This window comes from Symphalangus syndactylus, chromosome 9 (assembly GCF_028878055.3).
Source record: "Symphalangus syndactylus isolate Jambi chromosome 9, NHGRI_mSymSyn1-v2.1_pri, whole genome shotgun sequence".
In the NCBI taxonomy this organism is placed as follows: Eukaryota; Metazoa; Chordata; class Mammalia; order Primates; family Hylobatidae; genus Symphalangus; species Symphalangus syndactylus.
The window spans coordinates 9,773,029-9,785,316 of NC_072431.2; the positions used below are offsets into that span (position 1 = coordinate 9,773,029).

The window sequence follows — 12,288 nt, forward strand, 5'->3', positions numbered from 1 at the left end:
TGTCACCCAGGCTGAAGTGTAGTGTCACGATCATGGCTCACTGCAGCCTCAATCTCCCAAGCCCAAGTGATCCTCCTACTTCAGCCTCCCAAGTAGCTGAGACAACAGGCATGTGCCACCCTGCCCAGCTAGGTTTTCGTTTTGCTTTGCCTTTGCTTTCACTTTTTAGTGACTGAGTCTCTCTATGTTTAGTGTTGGGTCTCTCTAGGCTGGTCTCAAACTCCTGAACTCAAGCAATCCTCCTGCCTCAGCCTCCCAAAGTTCTGGTATTACAGGCATGAGCCACTGTGCCCAGCCAATTTACTGCTACTCTCACTAAATGTGTGTTTCTATTCCTGGGTTCTCTATTTTTGTATTAGTTTCTGGATTAGCTGGACTTCATTTGACTAGAGTTTAAAAAAAATTGTTTTTTTTTTAATTGTAGCTCTGAGGCGTTTTATTATAAAAACTTAGTACTCATATACATAAACTAATATGAACTTAAAATTCATCATACATTTACTTCATTTTTTAGCTTGACCTTCTAGTAAATCTTTAGCTTCATTGATTTTGGCTGCTATATAAGGAGATCCTCCTTTGTCAGGATGATTTAAAAGCATAATTCGTCAATGAGCATCTCTTATTTTCCCTTTATTGGCATTAGGGCTTACACCTAGTATCAATGCTGCTTCCCGTTTTGTCATTTCGGGTTCAAACCCACCTCTATAATAGCCACCACTGAAGGCAGATTTTGGTAGGCTTTGAAAAACTTGTTTTACTTGAGGCTCCATATGCTTCATGGCTTGCAAAACATAACGGCCTGCAAATCCTGCAGCAGCAATGGTCAGTCCAACTGCTACCACTGTAGTGGCCATGGCTCTGGCTGGGCTCCCTTGCTTCCACCGGGAGCATGGCTCATCCCAGCTCAGAGGGCACGGCCAACACCTGCACGCCTTTACCAGAGAACAATGCAACCCCTAAAAAAAAAAAAAATTCTTAAATGTTTATCCCCTGAATACTTTATATTTGAATTATAACACAGATGAATATAATATTTTGTCTAAGAATGTGGTGGGCACCTCTATTTCTTCCAGTGCTAAATGTTTCTGTAAAAAGTCTGACACAAGCTTGAATTTCCCCTTGTTAAGTAACTTGCTTTTTCTACTTGATGTCTGAAGAATTCTTTTTTGTTGTTAAAATCTTGATGCTCGGTAACACACAGGGCACTTCTCAATGTTGGTAATTCAGTACCAATTTTTCCTATTAGATGTGTGTGCTTTATTATGAAAGAGATTTTCCATTATTATATCTCTGAATACTTTTTCTCAGCATCTGTTGTCTACTTCAGAGATGCCTATTGTTTTATCAGTCATCCATGTCTACAGCCTCTTCCTAATTGCCTTCATCTCCATCTTGCTTCTCATTCACTGTAACTTATGCCTTTTTTCCATCACATTAAGTTAAATTTTAACTATGTCTCTTCTGCTTTTTATTCTTTTAATATATTTATTAGATTTAAAATTCTGCTTTACATCTGAGTTTCCTTGACCTTGCACTTCCCTTTTAATTTCATTCTGTTACTTTATATTCTTGTCTTTTAAACTTTCATTTCACTGATTTTCTATTTGTGAAAAATTCTTCTACAGCAAGAGACATTCATAAAGAAACAGTTTCTGTTACAGAAATTATTATTTTTCTTTTTTGTTGTTGTTGTTGTTGTTGTTGCCAAGGCTGGAGTATAGTGGCGCGATCTCAGCTCACTGCAACCTCTGCCTCCTGGGTTCAAGGGATCCTCCTGCCTCAGCCTCCCAAGTAGCTGGGATTACAGGCACCCACCACAATGCCCAGCTAATTTTTTGTACTTTTAGTAGAGACAGGGTTTCATCATGTTGGCCAGACTGGTCTCAAACTCCTGATTTCAGGTGATCCACCGGCCTCAGCCTCCCAAAGTGCTGGGATTCTGGGATTACAGGCATGAGCCACCACACCCAGTGTTTCTTTTTTTCTTTTTTCTTTTTTTTTTTTTATGCATGGTCCCACTATGTCACCCAGGCTGAAGTGTAGTAGCATGATCGCAGCTCACTGTAGCCTCCAACTCCTGGGCTCAAGTGATCCTCCTACCTCAGCCTCCCGAGTAGCTGGAACTACAGGCATGCACCACCACCTCCAGCTAATTTTTGTACTTTTTGGTGCAGATGGGGTTTTGCAGTGTTGTCCAGACTGATCTCAAACCCCTGAGCTCAAGGTATCCTCCCACCTCAACCTCCCAATGTGCTGAGATCACAGGCATAAGCCACTGTGCCCAGCCAGAAATTATGATTTCTTATAGATGGTTTGATCATTTCTCTTTCACATGTATGTTTCTCTCAGCCTCTCTCTGACTCTGTCTCTTTATATTTGTCTTTTTCTGTAGTACTTTCGCAGAGTTTTATGCCATTTCCTTTCATCTTGCATATGCTTACACAGGCAACACTGTACAGACATTATTTGCTCTAATATAATGTGTTTTCAAATCATTTTCACTTGTTTATACACAGTCTTTCATAAAGGTCATGCCAGAAGATTTAACTCTGCTATTGTCTGTAAGAAGAAAATAAAAAATAATCCTTTTAAACATGACACAGTTCTACACATATTACATTGATTTACTGTAATTTATTTATGGTGGGCACTAAGATGTAGTGGTTAGGAGAGCAGGCTCTGGGACAAACTGTGTAGGTTTAAACCTGTATATCTTGGACTATTAAATCATTTAATCTATCTAAGCCTCAGTTTCCCAGTCTCTAAATTGGGACTAATAAGAACACCCAATCTCATTGTTATGAAACAAAGTATGAAAAACACATAGGAGGCACTTCATATTTGTTAAATTAATAAATGAATACATATTCTCCAAATAAAACTTTTAAACATTACAATATATTTTCAGTTTCAGTTTGAATAGCTTGATTCTAAATTTGGCTAAATTTGTGAATCAGTGCCTTTATTAGTTTTTGATACAAGCGCAACTGTCTCATGCAAAGATGTATATTTTAAACAGCAGCAATTTTTTTGCTTGATGCCATTGAGAAATTCAAAGAGGTGGCTTGCCATCTAGTGGAAACCTGTTAAATTCCAATGCTTCTTCTGAGTCTGGCAAATTCACAGATTAAGTTAAATTGTTCATTTTAATATGTTCTAGAGAAACTTCCTTTATATACCTTGTTTGTGCACATTTATAGGAGGGAAATGCCCTGTGGTAGAACACAAAAATAATAATACTAACAGTAATAATAATCAACTTGAACTGTCCTCTGATCAAATGGGATTGGCTTTACAAGATAACATATATTTCATAGCATTCTCAAGTCAGACTTGAAAGAAAATTCCAGAAATTAATTAGCAAGAGAAAAGACATACTTGTTTAAGAGATGTTGGAATTTCTTTCATAATGCTCATGTAGAAAGGCCATGAATGGCCGGGCATGGTGGCTCACGCCTGTAATCCCAGTACTTTCGGAGGCCGAGGCGGGCAGATCACGAGGTCAAGAGATCAGACCATCCTGGCCAATATGGTGAAACCCCGTCTCTACTAAAAATACAAAAATTAGCTGGGCATGGTGGTGCGCACCTGTAGACCAAGCTACTCAGGAGGCTGAGGCAGGAGAATCACTTGAACCCAAGAGGTGGAGGTTGCAGTGAGCCAAGATCACGCCACTGCACTCCAGCCTGGCAACAGAGTGAGACTCCATCTCAAAAAAAAATAAAAGGGCCGGGCGCGGTGGCTCAAGCCTGTAATCCCAGCACTTTGGGAGGCCGAGGTGGGCGGATCACAAGGTCAGGAGATCGAGACCATCCTGGCTAACACGGTGAAACCCCATCTCTACTAAAAAAAAATACAAAAAAAAATTAGCCGGGCGTGTTGGCAGGCGCCTGTAGTCCCAGCTACTTGGGAGGCTGAGGCAGGAGAATGGCGTGAACCCGGGAGGTGGAGCTTGCAGTGAGCCGAGATCGCGCCACTGCACTCCAGCCAGGGGGACAGAGAAAGACTCCGTCTCAAAAAAAAATAAAAATAAAAAATAAAAAAAAAAATAAAATAAAAGAAAGAAAAAAAAAGAAAGGCCACGAATATAAATGGCCTCATGCTCCCAGGTCTCTTTCTGATTTTAAGCCCAATTTCTTTGTTTCCATGAGTAACTTCCTTTTCTTCTCCCTGTATTTATCTTTTTTTTTTTTACATAAAAGCTTGATCAGAAACTTCCAACCTATTTCGTCCTCCTAAACCATTTCCTTTCACTATCAAAAGATATCCTAAACAATGTTCTTTTTTCTTAACAGATTAGCAGGTTTAATAAGTATTTCTGGGTTAAATATTATTCCTTTAATCACCACAGAGATAAAACGCTGCAGTAGCCAAGTCTTATGAAACTACCCCATATCTCAAGAAACAAATTACACCGGCAGGGTGGTGAGCTGTGGCAATGATGTACAATTCTTGGGTCAAAAAGGTAACCAATCTACATGTTGAGTAAGGTCCTCTCTCTAAAAAGGTTCAAACTTGACAAAGTTATGGATGATAATTCTTAAAAGAGGTAAGTAAGTGGATTCCATAAAATTATTTGAAAGGTTAATGGTTTTAAAATATAATGAGGCAAGAGCTATGGTTAGGAGGGAAAAAAAATTGTATCCGTGAGACCAGAGAGAGAAACACATTTGGGCAAAGCATGTAGTAGACAATGGTTCTAAGAACCTTCTGTCTTTTCAAAGCAACCTTTGAGTGGGGCTATTTTTGACTTTTATCTACATACTGAGCTGACCCATCCATTAACCAAGCTTGAGTTTTTTCTTTGTGCTTCGGGTAGAATACTCCATAGAACCATAGGCATGAGATGAAGGAAAGGGCATTGTTAAAACAGTGATAGGTGCCATGGGGGTCTGTAACACCTACTCGTGAAGCTTGTTTGAGACATCTGGTTATGATTATACTTGCTCCTAAATGCACCAACTCCATCTTGCAATGTACTGTTGCTTGGCCTATCTGACCTTTCTATTTGGTAAGTCTGATAGGACACAGCTTATGATGGGAATTTATATAATATACACATGGTTACTTGATACTCCATGGTCAGGCATCCTGTCTCCACCAGGGTTCAGGAGCACATCAAAAGGTATATAATTCTCTACCAAAAATGGCATTGCCTTGCTCCAGAAACCAAGGGACTAACATTATAATTTGCCCGCTGGGACTTGCAACAAACTCCACACAGAATCTTGTCTTAACACTTACACCTTTATAATCATAAATTCTGCTAAATTGTATGACCCAAGTGACAGGGCTGCTTGCACCCCAGCCTGGACCTGTTGCTATTTCCTACTCAGGATCTGATTTAAAGTTGGCAGCATTTTATGTCATCCAGTATACTGGCTGGAGAAGTATCCCTAGGTGTAGAATTGTGCTGCCTCCAGAACTCAGAGGCCCATCAGGTATTGTGCTTCTTTTTTAATGTAGGAAATACAAGATGCAATAATTTGTCTTTATGTTAGAGGATATATACAGGCACAGCCCTGATCGATAAACCCCTAAAATATTTACAGATGTAGCAAGCACTTATGTCTTCATAGGGTTTGTCTCTCACACACTACAGCATATCTTGCCATTGCTTCCACTGTGCTAGCCCTCTCCTGCAAATCCAACTCAATCAAAATAATGTCATCAAAGTAATTGATCAGCGTAATGCCAAATGTCAAGAGGGTCCAGATCTCTTCAAACTGTATTATGACAAAAGACAAGAAGACTAAAAACAGCCCTGCGACAAACCTATAAACAAATATTATTGTCCATTCCATATGAATATAAACTGTTTCTTATTCTCTTATCTAATTGGAAAAGAACACATTTTCTACCTTATCTTTAGCCCAGTGAGACTGATTTTGGATTTCTATCCTCCAGAACTGCAAGAAAACAGATTTGTGTGGTTTTAAACTATGATGCTTGTGGCAATTTGTTACAGGAGCCATAGGAAATTGTTACAGCTAGAAATCTAGTTGATGCATGTCCCTGCCTACCACATGATGTTAAGCCATGAAGTCTCAGTCTGGGGTCTCATAGGAGATATATAAACTCCACTACAACACCTGTATAAAGAAGCCATTTTATTGGAAGAAAGAAAAGGAAGCTGGCAGGAACTAGGATCTCGTGAGATTAAACATTTAATACATTGTGTAAGTCATAAGGGATCAGTTTTTCATTCATCAGTAGGGGGCACTAGTGAACATCTGGAAATAGAGACAATATTGGTCTTGGGCAGTGGTAGCCAGACTTAAATGTAAAGAACTCCAAATGAAACCAGCTTAAACCTTAGATTCTAAGAGACTATTGGTTGACATCCAGAAATATCACCTGCTGATAAGATCATCTAAAGATCTTTTACCTTGTGCTTCATGGAACACTAAATCAGGAAAAACCGCTGTCAAAGACTTCTATAATCATGGGAATTGAGTACTCTACAAAACTACAACAGTACACGTTCATCAATGGAGTTCCTCAAGGTTCATATTCTACTATGCCCTATATATTTAGGGTATGTTGGTCCAAAAGGTAAAACTCAACCAAGAATCACAGATATTGGATGTCAGTAACCAAGTTTAATGAAACCTTGGTTGGTTGAGATGAACTAGCATCATAAAGTTGGCAAATGTAGAATGAGAAGAGAACCCAAAAAATCCTGCTTCCAAGATAACAAAAGCTGATGTTCCTGCTATGTGTTCCTTTTGAATGGATGTGACATATGGAAGACCTTAGCTTATTCCACTGTTTCCCATCTTTCTCATCTTTAAGAGCCTCAGAAAAATAGTTCTGGCTCTGAGGAAGTCATCCTAACAAAAGGGATGTAAGGCTAACTATAGGAACCCCAAACTCCTAGAAGAGTTTTGAGCTTTTTGTTGCTTATCAATAAACTCATTCCTGCAGAAGGAAAAAAAATTCAAAATTGTTTCATCACAGGCAGATTTTCTCTCTCACTGCCTCTCTCCTAAAACAGAGGCAAAAATATGAGAAATTATTATTGGTTCAACTACCAGTTTAAAAAATTACACATTCATCTCTAGATTATGTTGATAAGAATAAAATTAATCTTTATATTTATGCTTTCAACCAAAACATAACCACTATTGAAACTTGGACATTAGTATGGCCTTGGCTTCTATTTTCCAAAGGAAGAAAAACATCTGCAGGAAAAAAAAAATTTCCAAAGTACAGCTGGAATAAATTTTACATTTTTCTAATTCTGTTATCAACTCTCAGGTTTAGATAATCATAAACAAAACCCAAGAAAGTACTTCTATAAAAACTCCTCTTTAAGATGACTCAGGTAAAAAAATAATAATAAATGGGGGAGGCAGAGGAATGTTTTAGTTTTTATTTAAAAAATAAAACACTATATTATGACAGAATATTTTTTATTTTTATTATTATTATTATTATTTTTTGAGACAGAGTCTCGCTCTGTCACCCAGGCTGGAGTACAGTGGCACAATCTCAGCTCACTACAAGCTCCGCCTCCCAGGTTCACGCCATTCTCCTGCCTCAGCCTCCTGAGTAGCTAGGACTACAGGTGCCCACCACCACGCCTGGCTAATTTTTTGTATTTTTAGTAGAGATGGGGTTTCACCATGTTAGCCAGGATGGTCTCGATCTCCTGACTTCGTGATCCACCCTCCTCAGCCTCCCAAAGTGCTGGGATTACAGGCATGAGCCACCGTGCCCGGCCGATTATTTTTTATTTAAAAAAGAGATATTTTTTATTTAAAAAATAAACAGCAAAAGATACATTGTATTTAAATGTTAAAGAAAAACCTGCACAAAAGCACTGAAATGGCTGAGTAGAACTGTGCTCAACAGTTGTTTTGTCACACATAGATACGACTGTCATTAATATTCTAACATGATCTATTAAACAGACAGAAACCATTCCCAAAAAAAAAGACATTTCTCTTATTTTTAAAGACTTCCAAAGGAAAAAAATCTACATTTTTTTCCATCTTTTAAGAGCCCTCTTTTTTAGTAAGAGTATCCGCTTTTTATATCACTAGGAAAAAGTATACTAACCTGCCTTAGTTCATTCCCAGAGTATGGGTCTCAGCAGGAAACAGAAGACTCAGCTGAGGTTTGGAAATAACTTAATAAATAAACTATCTACAGATGTCTGAATAGGGCTAAGAGACGCCACAGGGATGCTGAGCACTTTGGAACTGTTACCACCCCTTGGCCTGAAGCGATAAGCTGGAGCTGGAGTGCATTAGTCCGTTCTCACACTCTACAAAGAAATGCCTGAGACTGGGTAATATATAAAGAAAGGAGGTTTAGGTCACAGCAGCTCACATTTGTAATCCCAGAACTTTGAGAGGCCAAGGCAGGTGGATCACTTGTGGCCAGGAGTTCAAGACCAGCCTAGCCAACATGGTGAAACACCATCTCTACTAAAAATACAAAAAAAAAAAAATTAGTTGGGGCCGGGCGCGGTGGCTCATGCCTGTAATCCCAGCACTTTGGGAGGCCAAGGCGGGCGGATCACGAGGTCAGGAGATCGAGACCATCCTGGCTAACACGGTGAAACCCCGTCTCTACTAAAAATACAAAAAATTAGCCGGGCGAGGTGGCAGGCGCCTGTACTCCCAGCTACAAGGGAGGTTGAGGCAGGAGAATGGCGTGAACCCCGGGGGGCGGAGCCTGCAATGAGCCGAGATCGCGCCACTGCACTCCAGCCTGGGTGAAAGAGCGAGACTCCGTCTCAGAAAAAAAAAAAAAAAAATTAGTTGGGCATGGTGGCACATGCCTGTAATCCAGCTACTTGGGAGGCTGAGGCAGGAGAATTGTTTGAACCCAGGAAGCAGAGGTTTCAGTGAGCCAAGATCCTGCCACTGCACTCCAGCCTGGGTGACAGAGGGAGATTCTGTCTCAAAAAAAAAAAAAAAAAAAGAAGGAAAGAAGGAAGGAAGGAAGAAGGAAGGGAGGGAAGGAGGGAGGGAAAGAGAGAAAGAAAGAGAGAAGAAAAGAAAAAGAAAGAAAGAGAAAGAGAAAGAAAAAGAAGAAAAGAAAGAAAGAGAAAGAAAAAGAAGAAAAAAGAAAGAGAAAGAAAGAAAGAGAGAAAGAAAGAAAAGAGAGAGGAAGGAAGGAAGTATCGGAGGAACCAGCCCCCAACATTTCAACGTAGGTTCTTTTCTATTTTCACAAAGTGTCGGCCAGTCTGAGAAATAAAGAGAAAGAGTACAAGAGAGAAATTTCACATACTGGCAGCTTCCGTGATGCCCACCTGAGCCGCAAAACCAGCATGTTTTTATTAGCGATTTTCAAAGGGGAGGGAGTGTACAAATAGGGTGTGGGTCACAGAGATCAAATGCTTCTAAGGCAATAAAATATCACAAGGGCAGAGAGTCAGAGTGAGATCACAAGGCCAGGGCAAAACTAGAATTACTGATGAAGGTCCATGTCCTGCTGGGCACACATTGTCACTGATAAACATCTTAACAGGAAACAGGGTTCAAGAGCAGACAACCAGTCCGATTAGAACTTCGCCAGGCTGGAATTTCCCAATCCTAGGAAACCTGGGGGCGCTGCAGGAGACCAGGGCGTATTTCATCCCTTATCTACAACTGCATAAGACAGACACTCCCAGAGAGGCCATTTTAGAGACCTCCCCCGGGAATGCATTCTTTCCCCAGGACTGTTCCTTGCTGAGAAAAAGAATTCAGCGATATTTCTCCTGTTCGCTTTTGCAAGAAGAGAAATATGACTCTGTTCTGCCCGGCCCCACAGGCAGTCGGGCCTTATGGTTATCTTGTTCCCTGAAAATCGCTGTTATCCTCTTCTTTTAGGATGCCCAGATTTCATATTGTTCAAACGCACGTTTTACAAACAATTTGTACAGATAACACAATCATCACAGGGTCCTGAGGCGACATACATCCTCATCTTACGAAGATGACAGGATTAAGAGATTAGAGACAGGCATAGGAAATTATAAAAGTATTAATTCGGGGAACTAATAAATGTCCATGAAATCTCCACAATTTATGTTCTTCTGCCATAGCTTCAGCTCGTCCCTCTGTCTGGGAACCCTGACTTCCTACAACAAGGAAGGAAGGAAAGAAGGAAGGAGGGAAGGAAGGAAGGAAGGAAGGAAGGAAGGAAGGAAGGAAGGAAGGAAGGAAGGAAAGAAGGGAGGGAGAGAGGGAGAGAGGGAGGGAGGGAGGGAGGGAGGGAGGGAGGGAGGGGTTTAATTGACTCAAAGTTCTGCACGGCTGAGGAGGCCTCAGGAAACTTATAATCATGGCAGAAGGGGTAGCAGGCACATCTTACAGGGCAGCAGGTGAGAGAGAAGTGAGAGCACAGGAATAAACCACCATTTACAAAACCATCACATCTCGTAAGAATTTACTCACTATCACGAGGACAGCATGGGGGAAACCGCCCCCATAATCCAATCACTTCCCTTCCTCGACATATGGAGATTACAGGTCCCTCCCTCCACACATGGGGATTACAATTGGAGATGAGATTTCAGTGGGGACACAGAGCCAAACCCTATCATGGAGTGATGGAGAAGTTAGGGGAGTGGAAGCCAGTAGCTGTAGAGCTGCAGCCCCAGTTAGAACACAGCTCCAAGGCAGGAATGGAAAAAAGAAAGAAATGCCCCGATCTCTCCTCTCTACCTCCCCACTTCCTCCATCCCCTCGCTGGTATTTCTTACTGCCTGAACCAACAAGAACTCGACTAGAAGAGTAGAAGAAAGTACAATGCAGTACAAGAAAGTCTACATAACACAGTTTATTGGGGTCCATCACCAGGAGAAAAAGGAGAGCAGGGAATGATGGGAAATAAATCTGGAGAAGAGGAGGTGGGGAAGCAGAATTATCAGCCCAGCATTCAAGTACCTTACCCATTAATAACCAGTAAAGCAACCCATGTCCCATTTCTCTAAGAACCTTCTAAGGGATGTCCCTGGGCAGTGTCATTCCCAAGTTCAATGGTGTTGGCCAGACATGATGCACGCGTCTCCACATTGAATTGCTACCTCTCACCAGAGCAGAAACAAGTTAAATTTCTAACAGAGCACTCTGATATCCTTATATTATTTTAGTCAATTATCAGAACTGTCCTACCTACTCTGCTTCATTCAAGCAACAAGTTACAACTTTTCTCTGAATGTCTACATTACTTTGAATATTAAGTTTTGTGGGGTTTTTTTGTTGTTGTTGTTTTCTGTTTTTGTTTTTGTTTTGAGATGGAGTCTCGCTCTGTCGCCCAGGCTGGAATGCAGTGGTGCAATCTCGACTCACTGCAGCCTCTGCCACTCAAGTTCCAGCGATTCTCCTGCCTCAGCCTCCCAAGTAGCTGGGATTACAGGCAGGCACCACCACACCCAGCTAATTTTTGTATTTTTAGTAGAGATGGGTTTTCACCATGTTGGCCAGGCTGATCTCGAACCCCTGACCTCAGGTGATCTGCCCACCTCGGCCTCCCAGAGTGCTGGGATTGCAGGCATGAGCCACCGTGTCCAGCTGAATATTAAGTTTTAACTAGATACTTTGTTGCAAGTCATAGCATTCTATGGCAAAGTAGTTATATCAGTTTTTGGAAAACCACTTAAATATTTTAGGATGATAACTAAATCCAACTCACATATACATCATGTTAACCAGAGATAAATGTATATGGGTGCTACAAAAACTATAGTATAAATTAAAAATATAAACAGTTTTGGCAGGGCGCAGTGGCTCATGCCTGTAATCCCAGCACTTTGGGAAGCCGAGACAGATGTTTCACCTGAAGTAAGGAGTTCGAGACCAGCCTGGCCATCATGGTGAAACTCCATCTCTACTAAAAATACAAAAATTAGCCAGGCATGGTGGCACACACCTGTAATCCCAGCTACTCGGGACTTGAAACCAGGAGCCGGAGGTTGCAGTGAGCCGAGAGGGTGCCCCTGCAATCCAGCCTGGGTGACAGAGCAAGAATCCATCTCAAAAAAATAAAAATAAACAATAAAAAAAAGCAGTTTCTAAAAATCACTTTGACCAAATATAAATATCTCATATCACTTAAAAGAGCAAACAAAGGAGAATGAAAAGAGCTATTTGACAGGAAAATAATCCAAATATACTTTAAGGTATACACATTATGCAAAAATAAGTTTTTCTTTCTATATATAAAAGATGACCAAAAAATTAAAGTCATTGCCATTTAAGCTACATGACACATTTGGATTATTTTACTCTGCATATAACAATCACTGAAATTGTACATTCCTTATCATACTTTTATTGACACATT

The 12,288-nt window shown here is 40.6% G+C and overlaps 1 pseudogene; it reads right to left on the reverse strand.

The window, feature by feature from the left end:
• Positions 1-470: 470 nt before the first annotated feature.
• Positions 471-954, reverse strand: LOC129489159 (mitochondrial import inner membrane translocase subunit TIM14-like; annotated as a pseudogene).
• Between the last annotated feature and the right edge of the window lie 11,334 nt (positions 955-12,288).